The 9,616-nt window shown below is 41.3% G+C and overlaps 1 long non-coding RNA gene across 1 annotated transcript; it reads left to right on the forward strand.

Moving 5' to 3' along the window:
• The first annotated feature begins 169 nt into the window (after positions 1-169).
• Positions 170-3,067, forward strand: LOC310829873. Its single transcript, XR_014557391.1, has 2 exons — positions 170-271; positions 1,739-3,067. It is a non-coding gene; the product is annotated as an uncharacterized lncRNA (long non-coding RNA).
• Positions 3,068-9,616: the final 6,549 nt, after the last annotated feature.

The following is a 9,616-nucleotide window of genomic DNA, read 5'->3' on the forward strand; positions in this document are numbered from 1 at the left end:
CCTTGCTCTCTCACCCACCCTTCCCATTGCCCACTTTCGAATTAAAAACAAAAACATCCCAATTTGTGAAGACATTTGCACCCAGTCATCTCCCTCTCTACTTAAAAGGACGCTGCCAGCGGATTGTTGCGAAACTGCGAATGCAATGTAGAAATTACATTTCCCGAAACTGCCTGCTTGAAGCGGTTGGTAGGCAAGGAGTCGCGCGCCGGGTCACGTGAGGGCTACGCGACGACGTGACGCAGAGGGAGTGAGCGTAGAGTTTAAGCAGGTCTGTGCGCAGGGCTCGTCCTCCGGTTCTTTTATGCGGGGAAGGTGGGAGAGTTTCGGTAGAAGTCGAATCAGAAATGTCAGGATTTCTGCAACCAGAAACAAACGGAAAGTAACGCAGCGAGGGCTTTCTCCTCTTTCTATTTTGATGCTATCTCCAACCGCCCTCTGAGCTACTTCTGACCTGCAGGATGGGCAATGTCCTCTTATTCAAAGCTTTCCTAAGGCTATTTGTCCAGGCACAACCCCCCACCCCCGGGGATAATGAAATATATTGGCAATCTCTCTTCGATGTTTAAACCCCTCTCTCTCGTGAAGGATTAAGATCTGAGTAAGGCAGCTTAAGCTCCTGTCTTTTGTTTAGGGGTAGACACATTGCTGTTCAGTCACAGCCACAGCAAAATCCTGATTATCTCAATTGATAACTATTTGTTACTGCATATTGGAAGGTGAAAATACGGCTTCGGTCCACTTATTTTTGCAACCTTCAATGGCGACAAGCTCTAAGTCTTAAAAGAGGCCTTTCGCAAATTTACTCCTGGGGGAACAGCAATTTCATATACTCAAAAGCGTAGCAATAAACCTATTGATGTAATTCTAGCGACTAGTTTAGATTTCTGTTTCAAAAGGGCAGAAGCAAAGCAAGCCAACATTTCCACACATTAGCTTATTTCAAGAATTTGAAGAGAAAGGTTTGCTACCTGCAGATGGGATGTATCTTTGTGTTGTATTCTTATTTTTGCTTTTGTGCTGTCTAGCTTAGTCATCTATGTTTTAATATAATAGACAAAATAAATAAATAAATAAAAAATCCTTCTAGTAGCACCTTAAAGACCAACTAAGTTAGTTTTAGGTATGAGCTTTCGTGTGCATGCACACTTCTTCAGATACACAGTGTGCATGCACACGAAAGCTCATACCTAGAACTAACTTAGTTGGTCTTTAAGGTGCTACTAGAAGGAATTTTTTTATTTTGTTTTGACTATGGCAGACCAACACGGCTACCTATCTGTAACTTAATATAATAGAGTTTTGTGTACAGACAGGGATATTGAGAGGTTACCGCATGGTGTGATCTGAAAGCAAGGGCTTAAATGGTATTTGTGCCTCCCACAGGGCAAGAGATTAATGTGTGTTAAGCTCATTTTCCTAATTTTAAAAAGTATTCTAAGAAGACCTTCATAAGCAGTCCTGTCTCCCCCGAGTAAGGAAAAAGATTTTAATGCTTAAATGTTTGTGGTCCTAATCAGTTTGTGGGATGTAAAATTAGGGCTTTCCATTCCTGGCCCAACAGATGTATCCTAGTCAGGAGAGTCACATCTATGAGAACCTATAAGCCTTTGTGGCAGAAGGTATTTACAGAAATAAGCTATATTGCGGGTCAACGTGGAATGTACCACAAGTTTTGGATTTTAAAAGAACGGCAATCTGGCTTTGTTGTAAAGAACTAATTGTTTTTCTTTTGCAGTGGCACGTCTACTAGTGGCACAGAATTGGAAATGATTGAAACATCTGTGTATCTCCAGTTGGAAACAGAATGGATGGTCTATTGCTGCACCAGAGAAATTAACAAAGAGATTACATGCATTGAATAATTCAAATGATGTAGACGATTTTGTTGAAATATTGCATCCTTTTATCAAATATTATAAGACTTCAAATTATTTCTAAATCTGCATCTGTATGCCATGGTGTATTTGTAACAGCAAAACTGGATGCCTTCATCTGTCCCCGCTGCCATAAAACTTGTCTCTCTCATATTGGTCTCTACAGGAACAGCAGGGGCTGTAACTCTCTAGTGGCTCATTCTTCCATTGTCTCAAGACCGATGGATGCCAACAAAATAGGCATGATATATGCAGCTACGCATGACATGCAAATTTCATTCTCATCTGTATCATCCCTCTGTGGCCCTCTAGTTGTTGGACTCCAACTCCCATCGGCTCCAGTCAGCATGGCTAAAGATCAGGCATGATGGGAATTGTAGGCCAACAACATCTGGAGGCCCACATGTTCCTCACCCATGCCCCAAAGTGACGAGAGGATAATGGCCCTCTAAGATAACCAATTTTGATCTAGCTTGTTTTCCACACCATAGTTTTCACTAAGGCGGTGACTCTTGCTTGTACTACTTTCAACTGTGGGCAGCCATTTGTGGGATTGCTCTTGCAAGTAAAAAAAATAAATCCCTGTTATCAGAAGACTAGATGCACATGAGGAACTTCTTCCTGACAGTCTAGTTTTCAGTATCTGATATTATCTAATATGCCTGTTTTATCTGCAAATATTGGTATGGGTTTCGGGGTGCCAGTCTCCCCTAAATTCCTGGACCCAGTAAATGTTAGAAATTAATCAAGCCTCCTGAACCCCTGGATCTATCAAGAGTTAAAATATAAGCCAGACTAGCTTTCTTATGAGGTAATCACATGGGAGATGAGCCATTAAGAGAAAACAAAGGGGAAGGTGATGGATCGCTAAGATAGCAAGAGAGGGGAGTCTGTGCCAGATGGAAAATGGGTGACGCCCCCTCCTCCAGCTCTAGATAGTTAGAAGGCCAGAGTTTTGAAACAGAGTGTAAACTTGACTGTGAAGTGATCCAAAAGGAAAAAAAGGTTGCAGGCTGTAAAAGGCAAAGGCAGAGCACAATGTTTGCTTTCTGCTGTGATCCAAGACTACAGCTACGGGAGAAACAAGTTCCTTTTGCGGTGTTTATGCAGTGAGCCCCTCCATCATAGGCTCAGGTTGTATATATATATATATATATATATGCACAAATAAGCCATATATTATGAAGATACCACAGTCTCCGCTATGCCTCATTTCCAAAAGGAAACACGGACCCTGGGTAAGGGTGCCTGGAACCCCTGGAATCTCACACCGTTCGGAGATTGGAGTGGCATGCAACTATATATTTGTTTTGAAAATGTTATTTTTTCTCCCTGAGTCTTTAGAATGAGAAGAGCTAAGCTTAAAAATTAATAAATAAAAGCTTAGATGAAATGCAAAGCTAAGAAGAAATTTCCTAGGCTATTATATATTTTAAAATAAATTTATGTTGTCTGGAGAAACAGCCAAGTGTCAGGTAGTTCCCAAAAGGTGTTTTCCTCTCTACCACCAGTATAAACACACTGGATTGTATACTTTGAAGTCAGATTAGCACCCTAAGCCTATCATTCCAATGAAGATGTGACATTGTATGTATTTATATCAAAACAACCTGTCATCTGTGTTTTGGCATGTCTGAATAGAGAAAGGGGGGGATATGAAATCGAGACTTGGGATATGTACAGCTAAACAAAATAATTAATTTTAATAAGGGATTTGGGCAATTGCATTTACCCCTGAATGGGAGCGTTTTTGTTTGGTTTGCTAATCCTGTTGTAAACAGTTCAGTGAACAGCTATGCAATTGCTTTTATCTGGTTGTTTTACTTGTTCTTTTTGTAGTTTTGTTGCAAATGTGTGCTACTTTCATTTCAGGTGCAAGATTGTTATGCTATGAGATAGAAAGAAAGATAATCACTGTTGGCAGTGACATGATGGGTAGCGCCGACTTATTGTATCTGTGGCAGAGCTTGCATAACATTTGGTGTTGTGTGTCATGTATATTATCCTTGAGCAATAATTGAGCTTTGCTGCCTTCTGCCCTTAATTGCTGGACTGGGCCATCAGTGAGTAGGTGGGTCTTGGCAAAACCAAAGATGGGAAATAAATGACCACATTTTTAAACAGGAGCCCAATGTTTTGCTGCCCTTAATTATGGGCTTTTCTTGAAAGTCCTGTATGACTCAGAGCTTGGATGGACTCAAGGATCACTTATACCTTGAGGCACTCTGTACATTCATCCTACACATTAATCCCTTACAGACAAACTCGCACCATCTTAAACTGTTGGGTTTCAGATTCCTGCACAATGCTAGGGGTTTCCCCCCAGCCGGGACTCATTTCTGGCACCTCTCTGGTGGGCCATATTCCTATTCTTAGAGTACAAGGGAGGCGTTCATGGTGAGTTCCGGCACATTTTTCCTAGGGGAAAAAAAAGCACCGGTTCTGCCTTTGAATCAGAAAGTCATAGCTATACTGTGGGGTTAGGATCCCACCCCCCTAATTGACCAATGGCTACCTGCAGGATTTTTTTTTTTTAATCTTTCAATCAATATATTCTGAAAACAGTTAACATACAGGCAAATTCGGCTTCTCAAGGTTATTTGAGAAAGTTCTTTGCTGCGGGACTGTTTCCCCCCTTTCCTTTGGAAATGGATTTGCAACTTGGGCAGCCAGGATGAAACCTATTTCAGTCTAGACCCATCTCTGGAATGACAGAGAGATTGTATTACTTCAGTTTCAACACAGTAATAGTGGCTGCTTAATTCAAAGTGCTGGGTCTCACATTTAAAGCCCCAAATGGCTTACTTTTGTGAGCGCCTTCTCCCATATGCTTTTCCTTGTTTTTTTAACAAGAAAAACAGCCATTTTGGAGAAACAGCCTTCTTCTGAGCCCACGTTCCACCATTTACTATTAGTAGATTGTCTGATAGGGTGCAGTGCAGGGCCTTTGCTGCAGTGGCACCAGTGGTGGCTGGTGTCCATGGTGACTGGTGGCGCTGAAAGCAGGCAGGTGGATCCACAGTCAGTGACTAGTACAGCCACCTCCGGATTTGTTGTAAGTAGCAAGGCTGACAGCAGACTGAAGTTGGTGCGGCAATGCCCCATTTCCCATAATGGACTAAGCTTCACTGATTGGCCTCTACTCTGGGAAGCTTTGCCTCCCCCTCTCCCCCCGGAGATCAGACTTGCTCCCTCATTGCATAGTTTGTGCTGGCACATGAAAGTCTTTTTATTTGGAAAGGCTGGGTTCTGCTGTTTCTGCAAGTTTATTTTTACTGCCTTTATTTTTTTGATATTTTATTATTTTTTATTATAAGATGTGCTGAATTGCTGGAAGGGCAATTAATGTGACTCAGCATCTACAATGGTTGACCCTCGAATGTGAATAGTAACCATCGACCGCTGTATTCTGTGTTAGGAAGATCCACATGACACCGAGTTTATATTTGCCAGGCTCATTATTTTCATTGCCATGACCCTACACTTTGTTGAAGGGAAACTCCCCACCGGAGTAGAAATCATATATCGAACAGATGGAAAGCTCTTCAATCTGAGCAGGCTGAAAGCAAAGAGTAAGGTTACCGTAACTTCCGTCATAGAGCTTCAGTATGCTAATGACAACGTAGTGTGCGCATGATCAGAGGATGACCTCCAAACCATCCTGAATATCTTGGCAGAAGCTTATGAAAAGCTTGCCTTATCACTCAACATCCCCAAAACCAAAGTGCTGCTCCAACAACTACAAAATAACCCCTCTGCAGCGCCACAAATCCAACTCAATGGTGTAATGTTGGAAAATGTCAATCACTTCTCCTAACTAGGCAGTTATCTTTCCACAAGGGCCAACATTGATGCTGAAATCCAGCATCGCCTGAGATCTGCGAGTTCAGCTTTCTCCCAATTGAAATGCAGAGTGGAGACCGAGACATTCGCAGGGAAACCAAAATGCTTGTTTACAAAGCTATTGTACTACCAATCTTACTATATGCTTGTGAAACATGGACCACTTATAAACGCCATCTCCAACTCCTCAAAAGATTCCATCAACGGTGTCTCCAAAAAATTTTACGCATCACTTGGGAGGAGAGGTGAACTAATATCATTGTACTGGAAGAAGCAAAGATCACTAGTGTTGAAGCAATGATTCTTCAACATCAGCTTCATTGGACTGGTCATGTTGTGTGGATGCCTGATTATCGTCTCCCAAAGCAACTACTCTATTCCGAACTTAAAAATGGAAAGCTGGTAATGCTGGTGGTCAGCAAAAGAGGTTTAAAGACTGTCTCAAGGCAAATCTAAAAAAATGTAGTATAAACACTGACAACAGGGAAACACTGGCCTGCGAGTTCTCCAGTTGGAGAACAGCCTTTACCAAAGGTGTCATGGGCTTTGAAGACGCTCGAACTCAGGATGCAAGGGAGAAATGTGCTAAGAGGAAGGCATGCCTGGCAAATCCACACCATGATCAACTCCCGCTCAGAAACCGATGTCCCCACTGTGGAAGGACGTGTGGATCCAGAATTGGCCTCCACAGTCACTGATGGACTCATTGTTAAAACTGTGTTTATGGAACACAATTTTACTTGGCTTGAGTGATCGCCAAAGAAGAAGAAGAAAAGAAGATTTGCCAGGCTCACTTTTATTATCCGTATCATCATGGTATCATTTACTTTGGTAAATTCATATCCCCATCTTGTTTTTTAATGCTCAAAAATTAGTTTTTAGTTTTCTTTTTGAAATTCAAGTGTAAAAAGTAAAAATTAAGTATCAACCAAAAAGAGAGAGAGAGAGAGAGAGAGAGAGAGAGAGAGAGAGAGAGAGAAAGAAAGAAAGAAAGAAAGAAAGAAAGAAAGGCGCACAGGGCAATAATAAATCAGTTTTACATTCATAATGCCAAGTAAACAAATATTAACAATTCTAGATCAGAATTTATGAAGATTAAACATTAACAGCTGACATACTTATTTTAAGATCTAGCACAAGAACCAGCAGTAGAAATGCTTGCTTTGTATGTTGCTAAAAGTTGGAAGTTAATTAAATGGAGCATTGACACTTGCTGTGTCATTTTCCCCGCCTTTGCATGCCGTATGTAATAAGGCAACTGTTGACACTCCAGTAAAATTACATGCTACAGATGAAGACCTACATAAAGAAGACACTGAACTGGATCCTCAAAGATATCTTGACACTCTGCAGTGCCCTGGAAATCTTAAAAACACACAACCTAATTTCATCATAAGGTCACAGTTATTGTTTTACTTAAATGCCTCTTCAGGATTAGTTTCTTTTTAAGCTTTCTAATGACAAAATAGTTTGAAGTCTGCAGTAATGAAAGAAACTTAGCCTTATCTAAGATGCTGTTTTGAGTTTCCATGGCAGTAAGAATACACATGACATACCTCTGCTTTGACAGAAAAATATTATGAATCTCTCTGGTGTCTGCTAGGAATACAGGAGGTTATGGGTTTGAATCATGGCTTTTTCTTCACCTTTTTTCACGAAAAGTTATGCTGTCCTAGGTAAGTGAATAAAAAGATACTGCTCTTTCCTGGTAAATAAGCAAGCATTACGATAAAAAAGGACTATGGCCAGGACCCAAATGCTTATTTTAGGTACGATCAAAGGCCACTATGCACCCAGGAATATTTTTCTTCTCCATCTTTGAACCACAGTCCTCTCATATGTCAGATTTTGAAACTCAGTTTTGAAAGTAGGCATTCCTAGTTACCTCGAGGAACAATTATCTCTTCAAGGAACACTTGTCTAAAGCCTCCTTAGCTGTCTAAGGATAACCATGATCTCTAGGTTTGGGTATTTTGCCATTCTGCTTTTAATGTAATGTGTAATAGAAATTGGTCTAATGGCGTTCCCATCACTCCCAGCCAGCATGGCCAATGGTAAAGGGGTGCTGGGAATTATTGTTAGGTAATGCCACACAAACTCCCCATCCTGATTTACATGGAAATGAATGCTTTCACAAGTGAGGTGATGCCAGGAATGGTATTTACAGGGCAACCTTAGACATGCCTACTTAGAAGTAAGCCCCACGGAGTTCATGAAGGTTTGCTCCTCCGTGTGCATGTGTGTAGAATTGTAACCTCAGTCTGGAATATGCCGCTTTGGGAGGTTAATGTGACATAAAAAGTGGAAGAAAGCCACCTTGAAATATCCCTCTAAAATTCTGGCCAGTGTCGCTTTTGAAGCAAGACGAGGACACATGGTGGCCCTCTAATGGCTTGTTTACTGTAGCGTGAACTTTTGTAGCCAAGAGCCAAATTCACCAGGCAATACATTTAAAAAGCCGTTAAAATCCATTATCATTCTTTTTTGTTGTTGCTTATAACCTTGTGCACAGAGTTTCTGTAGCTGAAATGGGATGATGGAGTACTAGGGCCAGGATTCCAGCTTTTTGGATCAGTGTCGTCATTACATGTGATATTTGAGCACAAGGTTGGCTTCAAGCTTGTAGCCCTTTTTAGAATCATTTGATTGACTGTAAAGCAGATATTTCCAATTGTTAATACGATAACAACAGACCATGTGGTTTCCAGGCCCAGTGTAAGGTGCGCATATTAGTGTGCAAAGCCCTAAATGTCTCTTTCCCCAAATACCTAGAGACTCTCTTGCGTCCTAAGACCGGCAGAGGCAGCCATCTTGGTATTTCTTCCACCTTCAGATGCTCAGGGGCGGCTGTGACCTAAATTGCGAAACTCCTTGTGTCTGGCACCTTCTTTATACAGCTTCTAGCAAATGCTGAAGATGTATCTCTTTGCCCTGGCTTTTGAGGTGTATATTGGACTCACCTTATTTCTGCAATGGTTAAGTTGTTTGAAACAGTTTTTAATATTGTGTTGTGATGTTGCAACCTGCCCTGGGAGCTTAGGATGAAACACAAGTAATAAATTAAATAAGAATAATATAGGCACGTAGATCATAAAGTAACTGTTATACTTAAGATACCTTCATCCCTGCTACTGTAATAACTACAACATAGCAGCTGAAGCCCTGGGTGTATTGAAATCAATAGTTTTGCCACTGGGTTCAAGGAAGTCGTGATGTCACAGAACAGCAGAATCGCAGAGTTGGAAGGGACCATGGGGGTCATCTAGTCCAACCCCCTGCAATGCAGGAAGCTTTTGCCCAATGTGGGGCTCGAAATCATGATTTCAAGCTACTGAGACAACAAGAAAATATACAACATTCATGAGCTGGCAGGAATCTGCAAAATTGATATGGAAAGCATTTTACCTACATAGCATGTTTTGGGGCAAAGGAGAAAAGTAATAAAACATGTATAAAATAATCGTCTGGTCTGGAAAAACCCAATAACCCAGTACTGGAACTGTCCATTCCATTCAAGGAAGTCTTTCACTTATAAAATTCCAAGTCACAGTGAAAGGCCAGCAAGAAATGTACTGTACTCAAAAATCATTTATATGGCCCATGCAATAGATAGCTCACATATCTTTCTGATGGCTGTATTCTGATGTTTTCAACAAGAACCTACAGATTCTTGCCCGTTAGGGTATCTCTCTGGTGGCTTGGGCACACTAGGAAAGACTTGAGCTGATCGGAAGCAAGCCACTTTGGCCATTAGGGACTGAGCAATGAGAGGCAGCAGTCAGAGGCAGTTTGAACATGTTTCTAGTGGGGAAATTATTATTGCCTCAGTTGCAGCCTCATCTGAGCTTAACCTCGCAAAAGTACATAAGAGTACCAATGCCATTATCGGTGGCAAG

Source organism: Podarcis gaigeae (genome assembly GCF_964106915.1).
Source record: "Podarcis gaigeae genome assembly, chromosome: 13".
Taxonomy (NCBI): domain Eukaryota; kingdom Metazoa; phylum Chordata; class Lepidosauria; order Squamata; family Lacertidae; genus Podarcis; species Podarcis gaigeae.